Genomic DNA, 6,625 nt, shown 5'->3' on the forward strand with positions numbered 1-6,625 from the left:
AACTTGAAAAACCAAGAACTCAAAATAAAACTGATGTTCTGGAACTGAACACTTCTTAAGCTTCCGAAAGCTTGACTCACACTCCTCGGACCATATAAGGGGAACATCCTGGTGAGTCAAATGGATCAATGGTGCTGCAATGGTGGAGAAACTCTGGACGAATCGTCTATAATACCCAGCCAATCTAATAAAATTCTGAATCTCCATAACAGATATGGGCCTAGCCCAACCACGAATGGCCTCAATATTCGTTGGATCTACCCTATTATGCTCTCTGGACACCAGTGTCCTAGAAATGACACAAACTCCAACCAAAACTCGCACTTTGAGAATTTAGCATAAAGCTATTGGTCTCTCAAGGTCTGGAGCACAACCCTCAAGTTCTGCACATGCTCCTCCTTACTCCGCGAGTATACCAGTATATCATCAATGAATACTATCACGAAGGAGTCAAGATAAAGCTTGAATGCTCTAGTCATAAGGTCCATAAAAGTTGTGGGGACATTGGTAAGCCCAAAAGATATCACAAGGAACTCATAATGGCTATAGCGAGTCCGAAAAGTAGTCTTAGAAATGTTGACTGCTCTAATCTGCAACTTGTGGTAGCCGAATCTCAAGTCAATCTTAGAAAATATGGTCGCAAATTGAAGCTGGTCAAATAGATCATTGATATGAGGCATCGGGTAATAATCGTTCACCGTCACCTTGTTCAGCTGCTTATAATTAACAAATATCCACATAATCCCATCCTTTTTCTTAACAAACAAGATGGGTGAACCCCATGGTGACACACTTGGAAGAATAAATCCCTTACCTAGAAGATCCTCAAGCTGCACACTAAGCTCCTTGAGCTCTGCGGGGGTTATATGGTAAGGTGGTATAGAAATGGGGTTAGTTCTTTTTTTTTCCGGGGGGGGGGGGGGGGAACAGACCCTACACGAGGCTCCTACCTCTCGTGCACAGTCAGGGTTGAGCAGCACCCCAAAGCCTTAACATAAATAAATAAAGTAAAAATACACGGAGGGGGACATAAACCTTACCTCCGATCCTATGTTGGTTCATAAGTCGGCTAACTTACTAAGGTCGGCTAACTCATTCCCGTTACAAAAAAGGCTAACTAAAACTAGAAAGCATTAAACCTATGGGAGGACTCCTCCCGGTACAAGTCGACTAAGTAAGCATAAATGAGGGAGACTCTCTCCTTCCATTAGAAAAAACAAGAAAGTAACCTACACTAGTCCTCTTCAACTACGCGACGAATCACATAGTTAAACTGAAGCAGAACAAGTATACGAAACTTCTATCTCGCATGGGATAAGAAAGTTCTATTCATCTTGCCCTTTTTAGTCTTGTCATACCAAGTAAGTCCAAATAGAGAGATGCATCAACTTCAATATCATGATTATAGCAGCTATGGAGGATGAAAAATGGAGGAAGTGTATCAGTCAGCCGTTTTGGAGCTGTATTAGTCAGCAGGTTTGGAGATGTTGTGGATTGGAGATCCAGCTGCAATCTTGTAGTAGGTTTAAAGGAGGCTTCAACTTCCTGTTGCCTTTCTAAGCTGTAGTATCCTGCAGTAGAAATGCACATTAAGAGGTGCAATTCTGCTGATTCATGCTGCAGTTCTGCAAGCTTCTTGGATGCTGCATGTTGCTGGAGGTGTTGTGTATTGAGGCTTGTATCCCCAAATGTTCTCCAGCTACCTGCAACTGCATAAAACCAAGCCAACAAGACCAAAAACAAAGATCCACAAACAGAACTGCTGTGGATGGACCAATTGCTGTGGATGTAGCTCCTCATGTTGTTATTGTTGTTGAAGCAGTTGTACCTGTTGCACCATGCTTTTGCTGTTGTATATTGCAACCTGTAGGAGAAGTAGCCTTGGTTTGAGTGTTTAACTGATGGAGCCTTGCCTTTTGGAAGGTTCCATTGCTGCTGTATTATATGTCTGCACTCCAATAAATAAACAAACAAGGAGTTCCAAGTAGCTTGGATGTAATGGTATTGATGCAGGTAATAAAGGATGGAATCTGGCATGGTTGGATTGTTGGTGAAGGCTGGTGATGCTCCTGCGTCTCTAGAATTTGTCTCCTTTTGTTTGGATCTCTGTATACCTACACAAGCAAGTAGCCAAAGAACCAAAGGAATGTGGGAGGAGTATAGTCTGCTGCAAACCTGTAGCCAGCTTCCTGGTGCCTCCATAGTGGAAATGCTCAGTTGTTTGTTGTTGCAAGTTACCTTCAGGAGAAGACCTTTCCTCATGATCAGTTCCTTAGAGCACCTGCACATACAAACAAATACAAAGCAAAGAAAGGAACAGACCTCAAAGAGTGCTTTGGAGCTTGTTAGCTTTAAATCGGCAAATTTTTTCAAGGAAGCTCGACTAACGTCTCCAATTATCCGATTGAGGTGAAACTTCTTGGGCTTTGCAATTACTATATTTGCTGTATTCTTGAAACATTTGGGGGTCTTTTGGACAAGATGGAGACTCCAAGTTGTGAAGTGCATCAGTTGGAGACTTAAGTCGACTAACTTTTTCAAGGTCGCTCAACTAACGTCTCCAATTATCCGTTGGAGGTGAAACTTCTTGGGATTTGAAAATACTTTATTTTCTGTATTCTTGCAACATTTGGAGGTCATTTGGATAGGATGGAGGCTCCAAGTTGTGAAATGCTCCATTTGGGGACTTAAGTCTGATAACTTTTTCAAGGTCGCTCGACTAACGTCTCCAATTATCCATTTGAGTTGAAACTCCATGGGATCTTCAGGAAATGTATTTGCAGTAATCCTGCACAATATGGAGGCATTTTTATGATGCCTGATGTATTTGTTAAGTACTGCTGGTTGCTTTTGGTCTCTGGTGCTGCTGTTAGAAAGCTGCTGTTGTTTATCAATTGGAGTCACTGCTGCTTCTGTAATGTGGCTTATGCAAAGTCTGCTAACATTTGAATTCCTATACCTGTTAATCCAAGAAGGAAGAGAAGACAAAATACAAACTATTCTACTCCTTACCTCTAAGGTTAGACTGGTTATTCTAAGAAAATAATAAATATAGTAATAAGGAAGGGGGATTTTCCTTTTGCCAGGAGTTCTAACTGTGAGATCTTCAAGGTATTTATAGCTATGCATAGACAAAACCATGTTGAAGTTTGAGTTAGAACCAAAAATGGAATGAGTTAGGGAGGTTTCTTTAGTCTCCTGAGTTTCTTTCTTCTGAAGGAAGGCATTTCCAGCTTGTCCATCTCAAGGTATGCCTTAGCTTGTTTGGGGAGATCATGCACAGTGAAATAGAGTTCAGGAGATTTGCATTTGTGGCTGTGTTTGGATAAGACATCAGCTGTGTAGTTTGCTTCTCTAAGGATGTGTTTACAGCTGAAAGTTTGGAATTGGTTGATGATGTTGTTTAAATTGTCCAGCAGCTCCTTTATTGACCAAGGGGGTTTTACTTCTTGTTGTAACCACCTGATTAGGAGTTGAGAATCTACCTCTACCTCTACCTGTAAATAACCAAGATGAATACACCAAGATAGACCAAAGATAGCAGCCCTTATTTCTGCTTGGTTGTTAGTTCCTTCCCCCAATGGAACTACATAGGCAAAGATAAGGTCACTATGAGTATTTCTAAGTATTCCTCCTCCACCAATGTTGCTTGAGTTGTTAAGGGCACTACCATCTGTATTTAGCTTTACCATGTGATCAGCTGGTTTGATCCAGCATACAGGGGTAATTTTGGTGTCATGGTAGCATTGTTCCACTGAAATGACTAGGTCCTTCCAGTTATTTGGCCATTCAATATATGGAAAAGCTATGATGAGCAGGTTAGAGATGCCTTTGTAGACAGAAAATTTGACTCTTGAAAGGTTAGATTTCTTCCCACCATATTTGGAAGCACATCTATTCTTCCATAAGTTCCAACAAATGAAGATAGGGATTGCTTGTAATAGGAGTTTATGTGCTGTATTCTTGTGTTTAGATGTCCACCATCTCATAAGCATATTTATAAGAGGTGTGTAATCCTTTTTTATGCCCAAAGAATTAGCAAACAACCTCCAAGTATTCTTGGCAAAGGTTCCTGCAACAAAGGTGTGATCAATGGTGTCTTGGCCAGGGCTTTCACAACAATGGCACTGAGAGGGGGCTTTGCCAAAGCTGGTTATTTTCTCATTGGTAGGTAATTTCCTTCTAAGAGCTCTCCAAACAAGAAAGGATCATTTGAAAGGTATTAGTTGGTGCCAAGTACATGCATTCAGCATAGTATTTGTCCTCTTGTCTCTAATGAGCTCCCAGGCAGAAGAACAACTGAACTCCCCATTGGTAGTAGGAATCCAGCATGGATGGTCCTGTTTGAGGGGGTGCTAACTGAATTGAATTGCTAAAATGTTAGGAACAAACTGAGGAGGGGCTTTTTGGATAATGAGATCAACATTCCATTGGCCATTAGTTAGAAAAGCTGAAACTTGGGTGTGGTTAAACCTACAGCTATTAGCAGAAAAATGAGCTAAAGGGCCAACACCCAGCCAATTATCCCACCAAAAAAGGCAAGAGCCAGACTTAATTTGCCACTGAATGTGAGGCTCAATGTTGTGTTTGTTGTTCATGAGGTGCTTCCAAATTAAGGACTGACCAGTGTCCCACTTTTTTGTAATAATATTGGCCCTCTGACAGTATTTGGATTTAAGGAATTCTCCCCACAAGGTGTTCTTGGTTCTAAGGGTCCACCACTGCTTGTATTGAAAAGATTTGACCACATCAGTGATTTTTCTAAACCCTATGCCCCCTTCATCATAAGGATAGCTAAGGTTCTTCCATGAGGACCAGTGGTATTTCCTCTTGTCATTTTTCCATCCCCAGAAGAAGTTAGCAGTGATGCTCTGAATCTGCTTAATGATGGTTGAGGGAGGGATGCTGGCTGAAAGCAAATGTATTGGCATGGCTTGAATAACATGCTTCACAAGAATAACTCTACCCCCATAGCTCAGGATTTTAGCATGCCAACCAGTTATCCTGCTTACAACTTTTGCAATAAGATCAGAGTAGTAAATAACTCTTTGCCTACCAATATAAATAGGACATCCCAAGTATGTTATATGACTACTCTTTTGGTTGAAACCAGTTATACTCTTGATTCTCAGTACAGTAGACTTGAAAGCATTAGAGGGAACCATAAAATAACTTTTTTGCTTGTTAATCAATTGTCCAGAAACTCTTTCATAGGTAGTTAATGTTTCCATAATGAGATCTAAGGTGTGCCTTCTTCCAGAATGGGGTTAGTTCCCGACTCCAAATCTATGGCATAGTCAATATCTCTCTCTAAGGTAGGCCAGGTAGGTTAGTAGGGAACACATCAGTATACTCCCTAACCACAGGGACTGAATCAATAGTAGGGGCCTCACTGGACACATCACAGACATATGCTAAGTACGCCAAGCACTCGGACGCAACTAGCCATTGGGCTCACATAAATGATATGATCCCAATCGGTGAGCAACTATAAACACCCTGCACAAGACCGGGGGAATACCAGGCATAGCTAATATAACTGTCTTGGCGTAACAGTCCAAAACTGCATGATGAGGGGATAGCCAATCTATGCCCAGAATAACATCAAAGTCTCGCATATCAACTAAAATAAGATCTGCCCGAGTCTCATGCCCTTGAATAGTCACTGTACAAGATCTACAAACCTGATCCATTACTAAAGAATCCCCTGCTGGGGTCAAAACATGAAATGGGACCTCAAGTGACTCATAAGCAATACCCAGACGTGGAGAAAACTATATAGACATATAGGAATACATGGAACCTAGATCAAATAAAGCTGAAGAAGTCTGCTGACAAATAAGGATAGTACTTGTGATAATATTATCTGATGCCTCAGCCTCTACCTTCGCCGGAGCAGCATAGAAGTGACCGTGTCAGCCTCCCCTACAAATATTTGCCCTACCATCAGATTTGCCTCCTCGGAAACCTCCTCGAACACTCTACTGACCATCGGTGTGGCCATGAACCTAATCTATACCTTTTGGTGGAGGTGGTGCTACTGCTAGTGGTCTAGCCCGACTGGGACACTCTCTAGCCCAGTGCTCCAGTGAGCCACAATTGAAGCATCTTAAAGCTGAGCAACCCGTGATAACTTGTCTACGGTAGGAAGGAAGCAGACTTGATCCCCTTGAGCTCTGCCTATGGTGGAACTCCCCAAATGGGGATGACCACCCTTAACTGCTGGTAGGGCAGCCTGAATCGGCTGACTAGACTGACCCTGCTGGTACCTATCCTGTTGGAATCGCTGGCGTGGCTTGTCATAACTATCATGACCTCTATAATGGGACACACTGTAGCTACCCTGATGCTTGGGTCTCTTACCATTGCCTTCTTGGTCCTAGCGATGAATAATATCGATCGTGCGGGCATGATCCACCACATCCAAAAAAGAGCATCCCACAGAAACCAAGTGCTCAATCCCCAACCTTAGGTAAGGTCTTAATCTGCGCATAAAACATTGTACCCTCTCCTTCTTAGTGGGTAGAGTCATAGTGGCATATTGGGAAAGCTAATGAAATCTGGCCTGGTACTCTGTAATCGTCATATGGCCCTGCTCCAACCGAGTAAACTGATCCCAAAGTCG

Source organism: Solanum dulcamara, chromosome 2, assembly GCF_947179165.1.
Source record: "Solanum dulcamara chromosome 2, daSolDulc1.2, whole genome shotgun sequence".
NCBI classification, from domain to species: domain Eukaryota; kingdom Viridiplantae; phylum Streptophyta; class Magnoliopsida; order Solanales; family Solanaceae; genus Solanum; species Solanum dulcamara.